At 41.8% G+C, this 15,312-nt stretch overlaps 1 protein-coding gene across 4 annotated transcripts in view; it reads left to right on the top strand.

The window, feature by feature from the left end:
• Positions 1-15,312, top strand: part of MAST4 (microtubule associated serine/threonine kinase family member 4) — a 603,634-nt gene that overhangs the window by 183,296 nt on the left and 405,026 nt on the right. The window lies entirely within an intron of this gene.

The following is a 15,312-nucleotide window of genomic DNA, read 5'->3' as shown; positions in this document are numbered from 1 at the left end:
ATTTGCAGGGCAGGCATAGAGATGTTACTATTGAGGGAAACTGGGTAAAGACTATCTGGCGTCTCTCTGCATTATTTCTCACAATTGCATGTGAACCTACAGTTACTTCAAAATAGGTTTAATTTTAAAATATGTCCTTTTCAGATAAGTGATTTTAATAAATTTTCTTTTCATAAAAAGCAGGTAGTTTAGTTGATTTAGCGCCTTCACTTCTCAGTGCCTGATGAGATATCTGGGTGGGTTTGGGGAGGGTTATATGGGAACTGACAAGAGAAGCAAGTCTGAAATGGTCTTAGAGAATAGGAAGGGGAGCTATAAATGAAGTAGGATTTCTTGGAAGCACTGGCAGCCCATATAAGGTCTTCAATCATGAAAGTGAAGTCTGTGTACGTGTTTGAGGGAAAGTTTAAGGCACCAGGGAAATTTTTGAACTGGGAACATAGTCCCACAGAACATAGCAGAGAGGCCTGGGGCGTGGTCACCCAGCAGAGCCATGGGGAGAGGGGAGGGAGCTGAGCTGTGTAAGAGTCGGGGAGGGGAGTTTTGCTGCCCAGCGTGGGATTTCCCAGGGGTAGAGCCAAAGCCCATGGGAGCTTGGAAGTGTGATGGTGTTGTAGCCTGAGCAGTGGGTAGGCTGTTCAACTTAGCCAGCCTGTGAAGGATGACTTGTACGTTAACATGCTGAAATCTGGCCAGTTTAAAATGTTCAAAGGGCAAAAGTCTTTACAGTTGTTGTGAATGATGTTCTCATGATGCTCTTGATTTGCGCTCTTGGCCGTTGGCCAACAGGAAAAGGAACCTAGATCATTCATACTTAAGATTATAGTGGCTTAAAAGCATCCTGCTTCTATTTGTTTTACTATTTCTCAATACTTACAAATTTTCTACTTAGAGGGCATATAACTGGGGGCTGGAATTCTTTTCAGTTGCTTTAGTGTTCTGTTTTAGAGATTGTAACGTTGTGTACTTCATCAACAATGGTTTATGAGGCTGGAGAGTATCTCTAACTATTTTTCTGAGTCACTGAACAATCAAAAGGCAAATCCATTAGCATCTTCTTTTTGGTGAGGGTGCGTGATTTTCAGTAGCCTTTAAAAATCACTTGCTGGAAAAAAAATAAATAAAAATTAAAAAAAAAATCACTTGCTGGTAGTTCTATTTTTGGTTTCTGAAGGAACCTTCATTCTGTCCTGTATAGTGGGATGGGGGGTGGGTAGGAGGGGGGAGGTCTAAGACAGAGGGGGTGTGTATACACATAGTTGATTACATACAGCTGTGTACATGTAGCTGATTCACTGTGTTGTATAGCAGAAATTAACACAGCATTGTAAAGCAACTATACTCTTTTTAAAAAACAAACAAACCCCAAATCACTTGCTGTCTTCACTGCCCATTGTCAGTTTGTCTGGATATTTTATTTTCTATCTAGGTGTTCTAAATGGAAGATGGTGATTTCGGTGTATGCTGTGTTTGCAGTCTCTCCATATCGGAGTAGGAAGCTCTCCTGAGACTCCTACTTAATGGGGCTCACAGCTGTTAGCCCACTCCTTTGGCAGATGCTGCCTCCCCGTGGCTGGCTGTCAGGGGCCTTCTGCTGCAGCTCATCATCCATGCAGATGGCCTACCCATGAGCCATGGCTCCTAGTGACGGGGGTGGGGGGAAGCATCACATGGCGGGTCCCAAGTCCTGCTAGGGTCCCCATAGCAATTTCTCTCTCTTCCAGTCTCTCTCCCAGTTATCTGTTTCTTTTTCTCCCTCTCTCTCCCCATTCCTTCTTGTGTTCAAGTGTGATTCTATAAACAATGGACTTTGGTTATTCCTGCTACTTGGGGATTGCCAAGCGGCCTCCTTGTTCAGAGCCAGGCTGCAGAGTCCTATTTGAGGCTCAGTTCTCTCCTTCAGACATTTTGCACCACTGATGGCATCAGAGGAAGTGATGTCAGGGATGAGAGGAGAACCGAAGGAAGAGCCTGCGTGAGGACTTGAGGACTCGAATGTGTTGCTTGTATACCAAGAGTCAGATGAGAGGCTGAGCTATTTGCTTTTTTTTGCATGCAGGAACTCCAGAGAGGACTGGCAGCTCTGCTCCATCAGCAAATCCAGCTCTTCAGCAGTCCTTTGTCCAGTTCTGTACCAGATAGAGTTTGAAGGACTTAAAATTAGTCCCAAGTGTTAAGAACAGATTGTTGCCAGAAGATCTGATTTCTCTTAAGTTTCTTGGAGTGCCTTCTGTGAGGCAAAAAGTAGCTTGGGCCTTAAATCATTGTGACATAGAATTCCAAGACTGCTAGCGTAGGAACATCAGTTGCATACTGAGATAGAGCTAAATTGTGATCACCTGCAAAATGTCATTCTGGACCTTACTGGGTATGTCGGATGTGATCAAAAACAGTGACTGAAGTAACCCCAAAGAAGAGAGTGCCTAGTGGTCCTTTAAAGTTTTTGCTGGCATTATTTTAAAGGTTGTGTGTGTCCAAATGTATTTATATTAGGAAGTTCTCTGTACCAATTAGACTAATGAAGAAGCTTAACAGAACTAACCACAGATGCATGAACTAGGTCCCCAAGCTGTTTATCTCTCTCCCGATTCCTCTCCCAGTTTTCTCGGTCTTTCCCCCTTATTTCTTATAGTCAAGTGTGATTCTGTAAATGATGGACTTTGGGTTATTCCCAATTGAAAAAAATGAATTTATTGAATCCATATATAAAAAACTTAAGTTGCTTTTTCCTAAAAATATTTTTAGAATAGAAAATTGATTTCAGGTTTTTTATTGAGGGATTGAATTTTTTGAAGGGGCATAATCATATTCTCTTTTTTCTCTCCAGTTTTTTTTTTTTTTTTTCCTTTTTTTTCAGTACATCCCTGAGAATCTGTTTAACTGATAGGGCAGACTGAGGCCTGAGCATGGCTGGACATGGTTTTCCTCTCCTTCATGCTTTGCGTACTTGTAGGTTCTGAGAAGCATGCTGATTCCAAGTTTTGAATATATGCAGTTGGAATATATATATATATATATAAACACACACACACATAACTTGGATATATATACAGTTTTGTTTTGTATGTATGTTGTTTTTAGGAGGTGAAGCAATTTTAGACCCCTGTGACTCTTTAGCATATATGAGAAAGTCACAGAAGTTGAATGAATTGTATCACAGTTGAGAATATGAAGTTACGAATTTAAACAATGGAAAATTAGTATTGATTATTAAATCCCACATATAGCACTCTTTGAGTTATTAGTCAGGGGAAGGTAAGGTTGGGGAAGGCAATGAAAATGGTGGGGGCTGCCATTTCCCACCACACTGGTACCCAGGTGTGAAGTTGGACATAGGTAGCCAGCTCTTGCGGTGATGTCTTCTTATACAGTGGCACTAACTAACTAACTTCTTATACAGTGGCACAAACTAACTAACTTCTTGTACACAATCTAACTGCAGTGCCACTGCAGGAAGGTGCGTGTGGGCGCTAACCGCACATGTGCTGGAATCAGTAAGTCAGGCCACACATCAGTCCTCTGGAAGACACAGACATGGCAGTTGGCTGTAATACATAGTGACAGGGGAAACACAGATATGAAGGAGAATGGAATGACTCACACTGATGGGGTGTAAAGATGGGGAAGCAAGGGACTTGTCTGGCTGGGGAGAGTGTCTCAGCATCTGCACTGATTTTTCAGGGTGTGACGAGAAGGGCCTGCAATGAGGATCTGAGGCTTAGATTCTGGTCCCACATCAATTGCTCATAGCTGTGCCTTCATTTCTGGTTCTCAGTCTTCTCCTTTGTAAAATAAGTGCATTGAACCAGACACTTTCAAGGTCCCTTGGAGTTTAAGTAGTAAATGCTTTTAGCTCCCAAGAGGAGGAATAGTGGGAGTCTTTGCAGACACTGGTTTGCTTCATTTTCTCACGTCACACTTAGATCCTGGCCCCACTGTTGAGTGGGGAAGCCCACCTCCTTCCCTGGTGGCAGTCATTCAGTCCTCTGAGACTGAGCACACGAGGCCATCCATCTCCTGTTTAAAACTCATTTTCACCGGCTAATCAAAGATCAGGAATGTAGACTTATTTTTAACTTCCTGGATGGAAACTGAAAATGAAGCTGACTTTTTGTCATCTCCACAGGAACAAGAGTAGGCAAAGAAATGCAAATGCCACCAACCGGGATGTTTAAAGATTGATAAAAATTAGTGTTTCTGATGTGTTAATGACCCTGGTGGTGGTAGCCTGCATTTGTCATTGTCATGTTGTGTTGTCATTCAAGTACTTAATCAATGCATATTGTCAGGGCTAAATTTATTTTCTTGTGTCTGCCTAGCCAGATCATTTCTCTGTGTTTTGACAGTACTGTCTCAGGCCCCTGCATCCCATTCAGGCCTGAAGGGAGAGCTGAAAGTAAGCCTCTTCCTTGTTTTTTAACTCCTTGCTGACCTGATCCCTGGGGGGTAAAACTTTTGAAAAGAGAAAAACAGTACCATTTAAAAGTCTGTTTCTCTTTTTCTGAATAAGAACACAGGTGGAGTCATGACCACTGTGTAAATCATTATCACTGCACCAATTTAGGCTTGAAGAAGAATTTTTTGAAGAATTCGTTTAAGGTACCTTCAGTTCAGTTCAGTTCAGTCGCTCAGTTGTGTCCAACTCTTTGCAACCCTGTGAATCGCAGCGCACCAGGCCTCCCAGTTTACAAGTCCCTGTGAAGGAGACTTATGCACTCACATGCACACGTGTACACACAACATTGCATCCTTAGTTTTTATTTAGTGTTGCATAATGTAAGATGCACCTGCATTTTTGCCCTAAAGTACTCTAGACAACAGTGAGCATTACGTATGTCATTGCCTTTTTATGAAAACCTCAGAAACAAATTGCTCTAAGCTCAGAACAAGGAAAGGGGGGTTAACTTGGTCTGATAAATTTGAATTATTTCTTTTGCTGAGTAGTGAGAGTTGGGTTTCTTACTGTGCTTCTGTCTTTGTTTTGGTTGCCAGGAATCTCAGTGCAAAGTATTTTTATTGTTTTGTTTTCACACCACTTTGCTAGCTTTTGTCTGCACTGGTATGTAGAAATAATAGAAAAATAATGGTAGGTGATACTTGCACAGACTCGGAGCAATGAGTCCCCCATCTCCAGTGTACAAAACAGGGAGATGAAGTTCACAATTCTTTGTTGCATTCACATTCCATTTCGAACCATCAGTTTCACAGCCACACTTTCACTCTATCTTTCCTGTTACCATCTAACATTGTTCTTTTCTTCCGGGGTGGATTACTTTTAATTTTCTATTATTGGTGTACCCATCGTCCCTTTTACTACTTAATAGATTTCCTTTTTCTGTACCCTCATAAAAATCCTCCTGCATTGCTAATCCTAAGTGTTCAGGAAATAGGGTCACCAGATAAAATACATGACATTAAGTTAAATTTTAATTTCAGAGAGATAAGGAATAATATTTTTAGCACAGAGGTGGCCGGTGTAACGTTTGGAGTATGTATATTCAGATTTATTTGCATTTCAGTTTACTTGGGCATCCTATATTTTTCTAAAATCTGGTAACTCTATCAGTAACTACAGCAAGGGTCTGTCCTGAGGCTTTTATGAGAGATGTTGTCTCATAGGTACATGCATGGTAGAAGAGGCAAGAGGCTGAGGCCTTACACATGGACATTAGTACACTATCCTTTCTCATGTCCCACTTCCCTTCCTTTATTTGGAGACAGGTCACTTGCAGACAGGACCATCTTTGTAGACAACCATAAGTGGATCTGATGTATCAGTGTGTGAAAGTCTGTGTGTATATGCCCACTGCCGATCTTTCAGCAGTCACACTGTTCTCTGTGAACTCAAACAGTAGGAAATTAAATGCATTTAATGAATGACTGGAAGGAAACGATCAGGCTCTCAGTCTTGAGAGATGACAGTTTGGAGGATGATTGGAACAACCAAATGGCTACCTGCCCCCAACCTGAGCCCCAGAGCACAGATTTCCTCATAAGCATGCATGACTGAATTCCCTAAAAAGGAATGTTAAATAGGCTAGTGATACTGTTACTTTAAGACATGAAGCACTGACCCGGGAATTCAGGGCTACGTAATGTCACCTGAACTTTCAGAAGAAGTCAGGGGCTAAATAATTGACTAGAAATAGAAAGGCTGAATTCCAACCCTACACTGGTCATTAATTTCCAATCAGTGCTTGAAGCATTCAAGAGGCTAATCCTGGCTTAAATTTCTCTCTTCTTAAAAACAAGGGCAATGCTGTTTCGCAAGGCACTAAGTGACTTGTTAGAATTTAATTTGGGGTGTAGGGCTATAGTTTGGATGACAGTGTTTCCTAAATCCTATTGCTTTTAAACCAGCTAGAATAGACATCAACTTTCCCAGTAAGGGTTATAGAGTCCAGGGGTCCCCAACCTCCAGGATCTAATGCCTGATGATCTGAGGTGGAGCTAATGTGATAATAACAGAAATGAAGTACACAGTAAATATAATGCACTTGAATCATCTCGAAATCATCTCCCCCTACCTCACACCAGTCTATGGGAAAGTTGTCATCCTCGAGACCAGTCCCTGGTGCCAAAAAGTTTGGGGAAGACTGATTAGTCCTTGATTGAGATCTCCCATCCCAGAAATAGGGCATTTTAATAAACTGTCATTTGAAAGTGCTGGAGGAGATCTACTATGCAGTATTTGGAGGGAAATTTTACAGTTGTGTCTTAGATTTTCTGTTTATTCATTAACTAGTATCAACAAAGATTTTTTAAGACAAGAATAGTATATTCTTTAGGAAGCATGCATAGACATTCAGGAGGAAGAATTTGAATTCTGTTTGGAACAAAAACCAACATAAAACTAGAAACTGTTCCAAAGAAATATATTTGGAAATACACTGGTAAGTGAATTAGATTGAATATAAATGTTTCCTTGTAAAAATATAAAACTTGTTAGGAAATTTGGACTTGTCTGGAAGTTTTTGCTTAGATTGTCATATGGAGTTTATTTTGTCTCTGTGGCTGCCTTTGTTCTTTTTGTTTCTCTTGGAAAGCTCTCGATCCCCAATTCCTCCTTGGCCTCTCTCATAACTGTTTAGATATAGGGCAGTTGTCAGAATGTTTACCATCTCAGGATGCCAGTGACATTTGGGTGTGTCAATCAAAGCATCTTAGCATGCAAAGGAATGTTACTGAGTAGGATTCTTAATTTCTCCAAAAAGTAAGTTACTGAGTACAAATTGTTCTCATGTGTACTCACGTTCATCAGTTTGCTTTGGAAACAGACAGTATTTTGTAGTGGTGTCAGATCCTTTTGGAGAAGGGTTTTAGAAGAGAAAATCAAAGCCAGGAGAAGTGACATGATGTTTTTGTATCGTTTTAATGCTGCTGAGCCTTTTCACTATTGTTATGGTTACAAAACAAACAGCTGAACCCCATTTGAATATGTGAGGTAATGTTGTTCAGTTGCATCTGATTCTTTGCAACCCCATGGACTGCAGCACACCAGGCTTCCCTATCCTTCACCATCTCCTGGAGTTTGCCCAAACTCGCATCCATTGAATTAGTGATGCCATCCTTTATCGTCCCCTTCTCTTCCTGCCTTCTGTCTTTCCCAGCATCAGGGTCTTTTCCTATTTGAGGCAACAGGGATTTAAACAAAGATGGAAAAATCTGATCCTTGGGAGAAATATAAATGAGAGACAGAATGGAGAGTTAATATGCACAGACATAAGTATGTGATCCTGTAAAAACTTCAGTAGGTTCTGTGTACTAGGTGCAATGTGGGACTACAAAGACAGATGAGATACGGTTCCAGCTGACTGAGTTTCCAGTGCAGGAAAGCACACTGTGTACAGAAATAAATGGCACTCTATACACAGGCAGACCATAGAAGCAGGTGGTTGATGGGGGAAGGTAAGGCTAGAAGTGCCCTGGCTATGGATTCAATGCCAACGATACCAAAATGGGTAAAGCATCTTGGAGGGGACCTGAGCCAGCACTGAACACATAGTGTGTGTCTTCAACACCACACTGGGCACTTGACATGTGTTACCTACAAGCATCCCCACCTGAGGGCTGGGCATGGAAGCTCAGAGAGGGAGTCATTTATCAAGGGTTTCCAGTGAATAAATGGTGAAACCCGGGTGCAAATCCCTGCCTGATTGGTTTCCCACTCTGTGCTCTTGAGCTCACTTGGTGAATGAAATAAGAGCCAGATACCCCAAAGGGCCCTGAGCTGCAGAAAATCTGATCCAGTTTGAGGATGACACTGAGGAGGAGTGCCCTTTGCAGGAAGAGTTGTTTAGCAATGGAAAGTAGAGAGGGTAAAAAGCCATTGTTTATTGTGGGCCTTCTGTTTGCCAGGTGGTCTAACAGGCTCTCAATTTACATTCTATGTCCTCACAGTCACCCCAAGATGTTGGTCAGTCATGTCCATTTTACAGAGCATTTATGGGAAATTGAGGCTTACAAAGTTAACAAGGTCATGCATCTACTGCATGGTAGTAATTAGGCTTTGAATTTTAGATTTGAGCTTTATGACTGGAGCCAAAGGCTAGTGGATTTGAATTCAGCCATTTCATTTCATGAGTTTAAAAATTAAAAGTACAGTTGACCCTCAAACAATGAAGTGGTTGAGGATGCCAACCTGCAAAGTCAAAAATCCTCATGCAACTTAAAGCCAACCCTCTGTAACCATGGTTCCCTCCAGCCATGGTTCCATATCTGCAGATTGAACCCTTCAGAGTTTGGGCAGAACTGTAATGTTGATCATTGAAAAAAAATCCACAAGGAAGTGGAACTGTGCCATTCCAGCCTGTGTTGTTCAAGAATCAGCTGTCTTTCCAGGAACCAGAGCGGGCAGCCAACATGTTCGAATGGAGTGAAATTTTGGAAAGGGTTGGACTAGCTGGTTGAGAAGCCAGAGTATGATAGGGGAGAAGGAGATGGCTCTTATGAATGTGATTATTATTTTAAAAAGAGCAGGATGCTGGTCCTCCAGGGGGGGTTTAGAAAGGTGGAGAGAATGCAGAGGAGGGTGAGGAAGGAGAAAGACGAAGAGAGCACGGGGAGCTGACAAGTAGTTTTAACAGCTGCTCCACATATCCGCAAAATGACTCTGAGAAAAAATGGTTCTATTTATTTGCCGTTTCCTTCCATATATCTTCCCAACAGCATTCATCAATATCTGTCATTTCCCAGGGGGTTTAGACATGTCTAGCAATTCATTCTGCTGAATTATATTTCAATACGAGGATGGAGGGAGGCGAGACTGCAGATGTTCACTCTGAGCCGTGCCTGGAGTCACTCAGACACCATGCCCTCCCGGCTCCCGGGTGCCCTCACTCACACCGACACTGCAGGCCATGCTGCTTGCTGTCAGATTCTTATTACCATGTTCTCATCAGGGTAGCTCTACTTAATACTTCCTTAAAAATCAATTTGAAGTTGTCATGTTAGCCTTTGGTCTGTACAGCTAGAGCTTAGAGTCAAACCATTATGTATTTTTTGATAGGAGTTTTATATCCAGACAACCACCCCGTGAAAGGTGCAAGCGGGAGTCGCTGGCAAGGGCTGGCTGTCACTGCAGGATGGGAGAATTTGCTGGGTGTTGGTCCATCAAGAGGCAGCAGTCAAGTACTAAAGAGGGACCCCGAAGCTTACTAAGCTCTTTTTTGTGTATTAACTCATATGATCCTAATATCTTCCCTTATTAGAATTTGGTAGTCTCAGGAGATGAGAAGAAATATTTCTCCTTTCAGAACAAGTTAAGGGAAAAGAAAAGAGGCCAAGTGTATTTCTCTTTAAATGTAGATCTGAATTGTTTCCATTTAAAAATAGACCCTGTGTTGGCATTTTTGCCCTTTTGTCATTCAATGGTGAGGGTAACAGGGTGTCTCTTTGTGACTGGGGGTGAAAAGACCACTGTACTGTTGAGTCATCTTGACACATTTTCCAAAGTTACTTTTGATTAAAAACTGCAGTCGGCAGTGGCAGCTTGAGTTGCTGCTGCATAGCCTTGTGGTTTGTCCAGGGGCTTTGATTTCTGTAGATGTGTATTGTTCTGGTATTTTTCTGCAGTCCCTGGCTCTCTCATGGTATGGAAATAGGCTTTAGAGACTCCTTGACATATTTGTCATGGACCTATTCAGTCTGGGCTTGCTGTATCAGTTAGCATCTGCTACTTGCTCTGCTTGCTACAAGCTTCCTTTTGAAGTGTCCCCCTAACTTTGTCGGGTTTCCCAGGTGGCGCTAGTGGTAAAGAACCCGCCTGCTGATGCAGGAGACATAAAGGACGCAGGTTCTAGCCCTGGGTCGGGAAGATCCCCTGGAGGAGGGCATGGCTAATCTACTCCAGTATTCTTGCCTGGAGAATCCCATGGACAGAGGAGCCTGGCGGGCTACAGTCCATAGCATCCCAAAGAGTCAGACGTGAGTGAAGCAACTTGGCGTGCATGCACCTTGTCACCTCATCAGGTCCGTGTGGTTAGTAATGTTGCCTTGCCATTCTGAGTTTAATATAGAATGCTTCTGATAATATTCTAAGAAGTGAAACTGGGCATCTCTGGTGGGGTTGAGTCTTAGTAGCAAAACAGGAGTTGACTGCTGCATTGGGAGATCAATATGAAGCAGACCTTGATACCCCATTGGCATCATGGTGCTGTGACAACCAACCTTCCCAAAAGTGTGTGTTCTCTCTTCATTCAGCTTTCAGTTCCTGTCAGTGGAGATCCCTGGCTAGTAGGCAGTAAGGTCTTCAAGGACTTGGGGTCATGCCTATGCTTTGGACTTTTCTTGTGTGAATCAACACACACTTTTTTTTTTCTTTTTAAGGCTAGAATAGCAGCTCAATATAGGAGTCAGTGAACTTCAGCCCTCCCTGGTCACAAGTCTGTTGGTTTCTCAAATTATATTTATTTATGCCATTAAGAAGAATGATTTAGCAGCATTGTCAATGCTGTCTAGGTATAGTTATTCTTTTGCAGTGGGGACAAGAAATTGGAAGTCAGTCACCCATGTGAGAGGGAAGATGAAAGAGACCGTGTCTCTGTGTTGCAGCAGCCCAGCTGAAGATGAATAAAGGGAGCCTGTAATTGCCTGTGAGAACGGCAGTCACTATAATGCGGGAACCGATGTTTAGGGCTGAGCAATGGGGCATAAAAGAGGAATATCTTGATGATGATGATGGAGTGCACTGTAGGGCGATGGCTGCTGACTCATGGACTCTGTCCAGGTACTGTCAGTGTCTTAGCACAGTCTTTAAGCTCTCTCCATTTTGAAAGTTTGGAGAGGTCTTGAAAAACAGTATAATTTGTGAAAGCAGGTGCTGATGGAGTTCACTGTAGATACCTTCTTTTGGACAACACAAGGACTCCCTCATGTCTTCCTATATACGGTATGATAGCTTTAGCTAGGCAAGGGAGGGTGTGTATGTGTATGAAAATATACATAACAAAATTTGTTATTTTAACCTTTTAGACTTTATAGTATATTAAGTATACAGTTCAGTGGCATTATTAAGTACTTTCGTATTGTTGTGCAACCATCACCACTATCCATCTCCAGAAGTTTTTCATCAAATTGAAGCTCTGTACTCATTAAACAATACTGTCTCATTCCCCTCCGCTGCACCGCCCCCTCCAGCCCTCCAGTAACCAGTGTTAAACTTTGTATCTCAATGAATTTGACTATTCCAGGGACCTCCAATAAGTGGAATCATATGATATGTTACAATACGTGTTCTTTTGTATCTGGCCTATTTTACTTAGCATGCCTTAAGTTTCCTCCATGTTGGAGAATGTGTCAGTTTCTCTCCTTTCAAAGGCTAAGTCATAATCCATTGTTTGTATATGCCACATTTGGTTATCTATCCTTCCATTCATCCATCCATAGACACTAGGGTTGTTTTCACCTTTGAGCTACTGTGAATAATGCTGCTTTGAACATGGGCTACAAACATCTGTTTTGGGTCCTGGCTTTCACTTTTTGTGTGTATATACCCAAAAGTGGAATTACCAAGGGCGGTTTTAGTAGGCAGCGGGAGGGTGAAGTGGTAGATGTGAACTTTCTGGGGGCTACTGTGGAGCTTCAGTAGATGCTCAGGTCAGCAGCAGCCTGGTGACAGCCCCAGACGAAAGCTGACGGATGAGAGATGTGAGCCTGTGGCCCCATCTGCCTGCCTGTGGCACCAGCACAGCGCCAGCTCCCCACTGTTCTTTTGGTCCCAGCTCTTGCCTCTGTAATGCTCACCGCATCCTCCTTTCCTCCCTTCTATGGCTCCCCTGCCCCTCACCAAAACCCTCGAGAGCAACACCTGGGCCACCTGAGCTTCCCTTTCTTCCCGGTGGCTACCTTACAGGTTATAACCTTAGAAATTATCAACAAACTTTGCCAGCATTCTTATGTATAACTGAGCACCAGAAGCCATTTCTCAAGACTGCTTTGTTATATAGAGTTCCGAGGTCTATTTTCCCTTTACTGTCCTATTTGTAGTCAAGAGAAGTAACCCAAAATGTAAGACCATGGCCTGACTGCTAAATCTGTATTGCATTTCAGGTGATACGGAACTTACTGGAAGCTTTTAAATCTAGGCAGGTACCATTATTCTCTGATGCCAAAGTAGGTCTCCAGAGGCTATATTTAATTCTTTATATAGACATTCTGCTGAATTTGTTGCTGACCTGATATTTTCCTACTTCAGAGGGATACTTCAAGCATTCATCTTTGAAAGCATACATCTCATGTTTGAGGACATGTGTTTATGGAGGTCTTGCTTCTTGTTTTGTTTTTTTTTTTTGAAATTCAGGATGAAAACAAAGGAAAACTCATGCCAAGAAAAAGACCATATGTAACCTAGATGGAACCAAGGTACAATCTGAGTCTTAGTAATGTACTTATTTTTGTACATAACCTTAAAAGGTCGCACATCTTTCTACTCTCTGTTGAGTAAAGACCCTGTGACCAAAACAGTGACGATAACCAGTATAAAAAGTCCATTCCAATAACCCACACCTCTGTGGTTGAAGCTTGACAAATTCTTGTTTCAGTCTGGCCAACAGATTTCAGCTTTAAAATGGACCTCTCTTTATTGCCTCTAAATTTCTAGTTATGTCAGTAGACAGTACCTAATAAAGGTTTTAGTAAGCATATTGGAATTTTAGCAGTGTGTTTACAAAAAACATAAAGCTGATCAAAGTTCCAGTTGTAACAACAAGCTTGATGCAGCATTCAAACAGAGCAGCCAGATTGCTAGGCAAGCTCACCTCTCCTACAACAGAGTGGGAATGGTATTATCCATTAATTTCCACCCTGTGCAGCTGAATAATGCATTGACAGATGCTAATTTTCTTAAATCGTAGGCAGCAAATGATGCATGAATACAGCAGCAACACACTTTTCAGAGGCTCTTGGTAGTCATCAGAAAGAAAATTTGTATAAAGTTTGATGTAATCACTACCAACTATGGCACAATGTTGATGCCTTCTAATGACTGCCTTAAATCCATCTGTTGTCCTCTTTTCCCTATTAACACTAATGGGGGTCCAGGCAGGAATAAAATATCCCATGTGTTGTGCTATCAGACCCTCCAATTTGTAACATTCATATGATTCCTAGGATGAGACTAGGAATAACAACATCTAAAATCTAACCTATGACAGGATAATAAACATTATGTAAATGCTTCCTAATTTAATTATTTGTTCCAGTGGCTTAACAAAATTTTATTTCTTGCTCACCTTGCCATCGCTCATGTGTTGCATAGCTCTTTGTGTTTATTTTTTTAAGTTTATATTTATTGAATGTTCATTATATGATGTATTTTCTTTTTTTGATTTTAGCACCACCCTGTTTACCCCTGTTTTACAGCTGAGGAACCTGAGGCTTGGAGAAGGTCATGAATAAGTGATGGAATTAGTCTGGGGGGTCAGAATGGGCAGTCAGCATTTTTGTATGTAAAAGACTATCGTCTTGCCATAAAATATGGATTTTCACATTTAATATGGTATGTGCATGCATGCTCAGTTGTGACCTACTCTTTGCGACCCCATGGGTTGAAGCCCACCAAGATCCTCTGTCCCTGGAATTTTTCAGGAAAGAATACTGGAGTGGGTTGCCATTTCCTCCTGTAGAGGATATTCCTGACCCAGGGATCAAACCTGCGTCTCCTGTGTCTCCTGCGTTGGCAGGTGGATTCTTCACCACTGTACCACCTGAGAAGCCCATTTAATATGTTAATATATTTCAATTTATTTCAATAGTTAATATATTTCAATATATTAATACATACTTCAATTGTTATTATATATCAATAGTTATTAACCAGTGGGTGCTTGTGAAGTGCGTGCCTAAGGAAAGATATGGGGTTTCTTTTATAAGGAACACACCTGCTGGGGAGAAACTGGGCACAATGTCCCTTCTGCTGCAGGGTCACCAGGCACACAGGCCACAGTCCTCACGAATCTGGGAGGGATGAAGCTGGAGGCCCCACACATGCGGCCTGTAGAGGAAAATCTATGGATTGGTTACTGTCTTTTCATTGTCTTCATGTGTTTTTGGGAAAGAAGTGCCCACTTGTTCTTTCATCATTCAACAAATATTTAATGAGTACCTGCTATGACCAATTACTGTGCTACAGCAAAATATCAAACAGGGTCTCTATTTCTACGGAGCTTCATTACTATATGAATATTCATGCCCATCCTAACATGAAGGTGTATATCTTATGTGTTGATAACTTGTCTAATCTGTGTACTGAAGAAGTAATACAATGTGAGTTGGTTTAGCTGTTTGACTTTTAAAGACATACACATATATATGCGAGTTTAAGGCTGATGTAGATTGCTCAGTGAGCCTACAATGACATTAATGGCCTGCTTTATGCAAATGGGTACCATCATCTGTCCTGTGGACACAGCTGGATGAGCACCAGTAGCTTCAGAGACAGAGAAGCTGGGAGAAAAGGGCACCAGCCCCATTTCACCTTGAAAGGCTCCCAGCTCCTCCTTCTGTCCGTCATGATCTTCGTAGACACTTTTCTAGTGCATTCCTATCTCACTTTCCATATTAGATGTTTTAAAAGTACATTTCTCAATGCACATGTTTATTTCTACAATGCTGAGGCTTTGTATGTGTGTGTTTATATATATGTATTCTCAACTCCTCCACATAGTAACAAGACCCTTCGTCTTGCCCTACAAATTGTGGAGATGAAGAGACTTACCTGGGTTTATGTGGTGACTTCGGGTCTAAACTTAAAACTGGATCTCCCGACTTGAAACAATCTGCTTCCGGCTGCTGTGCAGTATAATTGTAATGTAC

This window comes from Cervus elaphus, chromosome 25 (assembly GCF_910594005.1).
Source record: "Cervus elaphus chromosome 25, mCerEla1.1, whole genome shotgun sequence".
Classification (NCBI taxonomy): Eukaryota; Metazoa; Chordata; class Mammalia; order Artiodactyla; family Cervidae; genus Cervus; species Cervus elaphus.
This window is presented reverse-complemented; position numbering and strand designations above follow the sequence as displayed.